Source organism: Astyanax mexicanus, chromosome 17 (genome assembly GCF_023375975.1).
Source record: "Astyanax mexicanus isolate ESR-SI-001 chromosome 17, AstMex3_surface, whole genome shotgun sequence".
Taxonomy (NCBI): Eukaryota; Metazoa; Chordata; class Actinopteri; order Characiformes; family Acestrorhamphidae; genus Astyanax; species Astyanax mexicanus.
Genome location: NC_064424.1, coordinates 585,001 through 592,500, shown reverse-complemented (window position 1 = coordinate 592,500; position 7,500 = coordinate 585,001). Strand labels below are relative to the sequence as shown.

Sequence of the window (7,500 nt, the reverse complement as noted above, 5' to 3'; positions counted from 1 at the left end):
AACCAGGAGGATATTCTTGCTTCATCCACCCCCTGTTTAACTGTGTCTCTCTGCTATTCTGCTGAATTTAGATCAGTTAGACAGGTAGATAGACACTCAGGTATTACAGTCACTTGGTCTAAAAGCTCCAGATTTTCCAATTTAAATGATTAAACCAGGTTTTCATTCATCAGAATACAGATATAATTGCTTATAAAATAAATAAATGATCAGAAATGCATAAAACACAGAGCAATGTTGTTTTATTTACTATTCTGTTTAGTGTTGATGTAAAAGTTGGGTTTGTGCTGCTGTTTAAACCAGGCAGGAGAAAGGAGTGAATATAGACTGTAGGTGGGATGTAAGATAGCGATGAACATCACGACACAGCACTGCAAAGGCTGTGTGATCTGCTGTTAACTTGTGCCAGTTCCATCATTATAACATTTTTGATGGTCTTTTTTGTGGTGACTGCACATGAGGTTTGAAATTCTTCTGTTCAGTTTGACTGACAGTATTTTCTTAAAGTATTTTAATTTTTTTTCTTTATTTAGTTGAGTATTGAGTAGGGGGAAATTGTGGTAAACTGAGATGCTGGTGCTGTTGTTCTCCCACTGCACACGGTCACTCAGGTTTGTGGACGGTGGAGTGGGTGGATGCTGGTGTTTCAAGGAGCCTCCATGTCTATGTTACCTTCTGGCTCTCTGCCTTTAGTTAGGCTGTTTTATTCAGTTCTGACTGAGTCATTAGATAATCACACTCTGATAATGTTTTATATTCTCTGTTTTACATAAATCCAGTTAAAACTAATTCCATCTCTCTGCTCCTCCGAGTTACTGACTGCCCACCTGTCTGACCCGATACTGATGTTGGACCCTCAGGCTCTCGCGTCTCCTGTCCGGCCAGACTGATGGAAGTTTCTGAAGTCAGCTCTTCTCCACCACCACCACAGATCAGCTGCTCATCGACCATCTTACTCTCCACTACTGATTACATCCAAGCCATTAGTGGCGCTATTATACTCCTGAATATATAAAACCTATATAGATGTATAAAAGACTTTTTAAAATTAATTTAAAAGCTGTTTGACCAGTGGTAGGATGGTCCCCCCTTTAATGTGAGTCTTGGTCCTCCCAAGGTTTCTTCCTCCTCCTGCAGCTCTGAGGGAGTTTTTCACTGGGGGTTCTGTATTCTGTATTTTCTATGTTTAATGTTTTGCCTGATTCTTTGTCCTGTAATCATGTTTCTGTAAAGCTGCTTTGTGCCAACACCTGTTGTAAAAAGCGCTATACAAATAAATTTGATTTGATTTGATATTTCTTGCTTCTCATAATCTGGATTAGAACATTACTCAAATATTCACTATTCACTGTATACCTGTAACTCTACCTCTTCACTACTTTACTTTAACTGATGCTCTCAAACTTTACATTAAGAGACAAGAAATTCAAATAATTAACTCTTGATGAGTTCAGCACAGCTGTTAACTGAAAGCCTGAATTCCAGGTGCAAAACTGATCATCTAAAGTCCTATTTGTACAGAATTAGTATCTCAGGGGGTTCTGGGGTAATTTTCTCTATTATGGGTTTTTTTTTTATCCTCTGTGATTTTATTCCTGTCCAGAACGATCATGTAGGTGTTTTTCTCAGATGTCCTCTGAGAAAATTACAGGCTGAATTATCTACTGTTTTTCTCTGAACTCCGTGCTCCTCCAGTAATTTTAGTCCCATCCGGACGCACATCTCTGAGTTTCGTCTCCTCACCTTTAATAAAATAGATATTTGTCCACTGCCGCGCACCGTAATTACACTTTGGACACGCCACGGTTTCCACGGAGATCCACTTTAAAAAAAACACAACAGTGAGTGGAAATGGAGGAGCTACTGAACTGAAGGAGCTAAAACTCACTGGTTCTCCTGTTTTTTTTTTTTATTGCAGTCCGGATGCAGGAGTTTTATCGCTGAGTAGAAGTGTGAAATATTTTTCATATATTTACAGACGTCCCCCTGAAAAAATAATCCTGTCTGGACAGAGCATGAGCAAGAACAACGTAAAATATAAAACATGTTCTGGTGCGTTTAACACAAATCTTATTTTTTCTTTACTAAATAATTCCACTTTTTTTTTTTTTTTTTCGCAGTTTGGATGACTTTTTTTAGTATTAATCTACACAGATTTCTCTCCTGCAGAGTAAAGCAATAGTGCTTCTGTTTATTTACAGTAAGCTAAGATTTCCAGATTTACAGTAAGGCTGGGTGCAGCAGCATTAGCATTAGCAGTCGTGTTCATTATTCACGGCCTGACCTCAACACACAAAACATCTAAACAACATCTAAAGACATGACCTTAAATATAACCTCCCTCTCTCCCTCTCTCTCTCTTTATCTATTTCTCTATCTATCTATCCATCCATCTCTCTCTCTCTCTATTTCTCACCTTCACACTGACCAGTCATCAGCTCATCCTCATGCCTCGACACATCCTCCGTGATGAATCTCCTCTGGCTCTGGACCGAGTTTGGACATCATTTATTACCGCTGGGAGACGGAGACGTCCTTAAAATATGATGAACGCCGGGCCTCACAATGCCCACCTCGCCCGCCGGTGCCGCTGGTTCCGCCGCGGCAAATAAATAGATAAATAAGAGTAGCGGTGATCCGTTGGCCCGTGAGTGATAGGCCAAAGACCTCGCCTAATTGCTTTCTTCTTCTGGTGTCTCAATTTATTTCTCAGAACCGCGAACGCTCGCTCCGATACACACCCACGCCAGCGCGGCACGCCGGCACCGCGCCGCTATGATGGATGGAGCTGGAAGAGGATGCACCGGCGCTCCGTACAGCACGCAGGGGCTTTGATTAACGAGACCGCCGGGGTCCCCGAGGAGCCCGGGGCAAAATAATACTGTTACAGAGAAACAGCTGCTACTTACAGACCTCAGGGGCCCCCAGCGGCCCCCACCAGATTCAACCGGCCCCCACCGGGACCAGAGAGAGGGGTATATATCAGTGGTGTGCAGTAAGGCCCTTCTAACCCTTCAGAGAAAGGGGTGACAATAGGTGCATGTAAATCATTACATAATATTTAATCAGGAAATATGTGCAGGGTTTAGACAGTGAAACTGAAACACCTGGTTTTAGAGCACAGTAATTGATTGTGGTGACGGACAGTTCTGGTGGAAACAGGAGAGTTGAGGTGCACATTGAATTCTGCGTGATTTGATCAGCCGTGGTTTTATGTTTTTTTGGATACAATCCGGGTTAGCACCCGAACATCCCTTTCAGACAGCTTCCTCTTACAGCGTCCACAGTTAATCCTGTTGGATGTGGTTGGTTCTTCTTGGTGGTATGCTGACATTACCCTGGATACCGTGGCTCTTGATGCATCACAAAGACTTGCTGTCTTGGTCACAGATGCTCCAGCAAGACGTGCACCAACAATTTGTCCTCTTTTGAACTCTGGTATGTCTCCCATAATGTTGTGTGCATTGCAATATTGTAATATTTAGAGCAGAACTGTGCTCTTACCCTGCTAATTGAACCTTCACACTCTGCTCTTACTGGTGCAATGTGCAATTAACGAAGATTGAACACCAGGGTGCTCCAATTTAGCCATGAAACCTAAAATCAAACACTAAAATGATGACAGGTGTTTCAGTTTCATTTAGTTTCACCGTAATTACACTTTGGGCGCTCCACAGTTTCCACGGAGATACACGTTAAAAACACAACAGCGAGTGGAAATGGAGGAGCTACTTAACGCCGTGATCAGTCACGTGACCGAGAAAACCTAAAGCCTAAAATCTCACTGAGCAGAAGTGTGAAATATTTGCACAGACGTCCCCCTGAGAAACTAATCCTGTCCAGATTAGGGCTAAAGACACTGTATGGTGCACGGTTAACAGCTCACCTATAAAATACCAATTAAAATAGGACCCAAAAGTTTGATAGAATTTAAAGCACAGCTTCGCAATGTCTTGTTTCTTTTGTAAATCAGTGATATTTTCAGGATCCTCGGCTCCTCGGGTCTCGCTGCGTCAGCAAACCACAGAATCGGCCGAGACGTTTTCCTGAGTCAGTCCTCTCTGCTTTTCCTCACTCTGTGTGTTTATTGCTCAACCCCATCATGACAGTGCAGCAGCCCTGCCGCCGGGGCTCTGCCAGGACCTGGCGCTGCCCGCAGGGGTGCCCGCCTGTTATTCCCGCCTCCCTCACTGCAAATATTTACATAAATCAGGGATTTCTCAGCACATCTGATCTGATCGGACTGGGAGGAAAGAGAGACGCGATTGGCTGATTTGGATCAAAGGGAGTGAACCTGTTCTTTAAAAAAACAGCACTGCAATAGTTCTTTGGTATGTTTGTGTAAGCCCCGCCCCCTCCTCCTCCCAGAATCCCCTCCTGCTGCTCTCTCTCCTACATTCACTCTTCTAACAAACAGAGAAAAACATTCCTCTCGCTTTCTCTGTTAAATCAGAGATGGATGGATGGGTGGGTAGGTAGGTAGATAGATAGATTGAACATGGAGTCTATAACCATTTCTTTTAAATAAAGAATTTCTTGAGAGAAAATCAAAGGAATTCATTTTAAATGTAGGTATTGCTTTTAAACATGCTTTTTAAAATGTTTTTAAATGAGTTTTGTAAACATCTTCAGATTAGAAACCTTGTAAAAATGTAAAAAAAGTTTAGCTGTCTAAAGCTTGTAGAAAAACCTTACTTTTATTAAGCTGCCTGAGATTAATCAGTGCATGTTTTGAATAGTTAAATACATGTGTTATTAGATTCAGAGCTACATAAATGTGATGTAAAGTGTAGATAAGACTGGACTATTTCCTCACTTCCACACACATTCTAGTTATCTGCATATCTACATCTGTGCAATGTTTATCTATAGTGTAAGTTATTATGTTTATTGGTATTAAGTGTATTGTGAATAGTGTTTATACTGTAAAGGTATCTGTATGTCTTATTTTATATTATATTTTATTTTATTATTCTTCTTGTAAATATTATTCTTTGGTGGGTATTCTTTATGGTGGGAATCTGCACCAAAGTTTTTCACTCACATGTACACCTGTACTCTGTGATGTGGCAATAAAAATCTTGTATCTTGAATCTTCAGATGATTTTAGAGGCAGTGGTAGATGATGATCTGACCCAGCCCTGCCGGTTTACGCTGTTTAACGTCTTCCATCAGGGGTTTAAACGCTCTTCAGGGAGGAAGAGGAAGAGGCTGAGCGGGAGGCGCTTGATTTTAACCCGGCGCGACTGCAGGCCCGGTCCAATTGAAACATTACGGTGTCCCATCTGGTTTAATGAAGTGAGGCTACCGGTGACGGAGCGAGCGTTCCTCCCTGCTGCAGCGCCGAATAACCATCATACCTACTGAAAGGAATCCGGGTGGAGGGGGGAAAGTTTCCCTGTTGTCTGTATTAATTTACGTCTCGTTTAACGACCGGCGGAATCAAACGCTGCGTCGAGGAGGTGGGCGAGGAGACGAGGCGCCGGAGCCGACAAACAAACAACCAGAAACAGAGAGAGAGAGAGGGAGAGAGGAGGAGGAGGAGGGGAAAAAAGAGAGAGAACACGCACAGGAGACACAAAGACATCAGAATATATATGAGTCCAAAAATAGAGTCTTCCTCTTTGTTTTGCGGCGACGGGGAGAGGTGTAGCTAATTAGAGCCGAGATGCCGGCTGGGGCGACAGGTACTGGTACGGAGTGGCGCCTTCACCACTGTGCCTGACAGTGCATGCTAAGAGTGGTGCGTAAGCAGGGGTAATGGCTGTCAGCTCCTGACAGCTGTAAAATGGCCTTTTAGTTTGCCGTGCCGAAGCTGTCAGGGAGACACGGTTAGCATGGTGTATGCGGGTAGTCGCTACGGCGCGGCACATCATTATTAACAAACGCTGTAGTGCTTACCTGACTGGCCCCCGCACTTCAGTATCGGAAACCTCCGCCGCCTGGAAAAACACACACTTACTCAAACACACACACACACAGTTGCTAAAACACACACACATACATACACACATACATACACTCCACCACCTACACACTCCGGGAGTTGTAACAGTTGTCAGAGGTAACAAGCTTTGGCCTGCCAGAGCAACGGCCCCCGACTGCCAATCACCATGGCAGTGCCGCCGCCGGTTAGCGGTTTTTGGCGACCCCAGAGCGTACATGAAACAACTGCTGGCGATATTAATTTAAAGCTCCCTGTATCCTGTTCACTACACCGCCGTCACCACCGTCACAATCACCACCGCCGCCGCCGAGCGAAGTTCTTACAGCGCCGACGCCTCCTGCTCCCACTCCGTGTTTCTGTTTGCTGTTCCTGTGATGCGTAATGCGCTGCTGTTTGTTGTTGTTTTGTAGAGTGTTTTCTTACATAGCCCCTGGCAAAAGAACAGCCAAGAGCGAGAGCAGCGAAGAGAGGGAAAAAAAAGAGAGGGAACAGCGAAGAGAGGGAACAACAAAGAGAGGGAACAGCAAAAAGAGGGAACAGCAAAGAGAGGGAACAGCGAAGAGAGGGAACAACAAAGAGAGGGAACTGCAAAAAGAGGGAATAGCGAAGTGAGAGAACAACAAAGAGAGGGAACAGCAAAGAGAGGGAACAGCAAAGAGAGGGAACAGCGAAGTGAGAGAACAACAAAGAGAGGGAACAGCAAAGAGAGGGAACAGCAAAGAAATAGAATAATGTAGAGTGAGAGCAGTGAATAGAGAGGGAACAAAAAAGAGAGGGAACAGCGAAGAGAGGGAACAAAAAAGAGAGGGAACAGCGAAGAGAGGGAACAGCAAAGAGAGGGAACAACAAAGAGAGGGAACAGCGAAGTGAGAGAACAACAAAGAGAGGGAACAGCAAAGAGCTAGAACAGGGAAGAGCAAAAACAACAAAGGTAGAGAATAGGGTAGAACGAGGACAGTGAAGAGAGGGAACAACAAAGACAGAAATGCAAAGAGAACAGCCAAGAGTGAGAATAATGAAGAGCGAGAACAGCAAAGACAGAGAACAGGAAAGAGTGAGAACAGTGAAGAGCGAGAACAATAAAAAGAGTGAGAACAGTGAAGAGCTACAACACAGAAGAGCGAGAACAGTGCACATCGAGAAAAGCAAGAAACTTGTCAAACACATGTAACATGGAACCAGCACATCAATAAAATACTTTATAATCTCTATATAAATAGAAACAGGTAGACTTAAAAGTTGTCTGCTTATGTAGGTGCAATAAGCCAACCTCCAGAAACACCTCTAAACACCAGGAGCATCCTGCACTAAAGTTGTGTACGTACAAAAACAGTGCCATATTTCACACTCACGCTCAGATCAGTACTAAGTGTGACTGGAGTTTGAGTGCGTTAAGAGCGTTCCCTCGCGCCTGTTTCATTTCAGGCGTACGTTTCTAATGTGTTTTTTCATTAAGCAACACCTAGAGGTGATGCATTGAAATTGCAAATAATTATATATATAAATAAGATATAATTCACGCTCCTGTAATATTTTTTTTTTCAGGTCAATTT

At 43.5% G+C, this 7,500-nt stretch overlaps 2 long non-coding RNA genes across 2 annotated transcripts in view; one reads left to right on the top strand and one right to left on the bottom strand.

The window, feature by feature from the left end:
* Positions 1-3,559, bottom strand: part of LOC125782508 (uncharacterized) — an 8,818-nt gene extending 5,259 nt beyond the window's left edge. Inside the window, exon 1 of the long non-coding RNA XR_007425216.1 lies at positions 3,519-3,559. This is a non-coding gene — a long non-coding RNA (uncharacterized LOC125782508). The remainder of the gene's footprint in view (positions 1-3,518) is intronic.
* The window catches only part of LOC111197429 (uncharacterized), a 55,114-nt gene that overhangs the window by 38,290 nt on the left and 9,324 nt on the right, over positions 1-7,500 (top strand). The window lies entirely within an intron of this gene.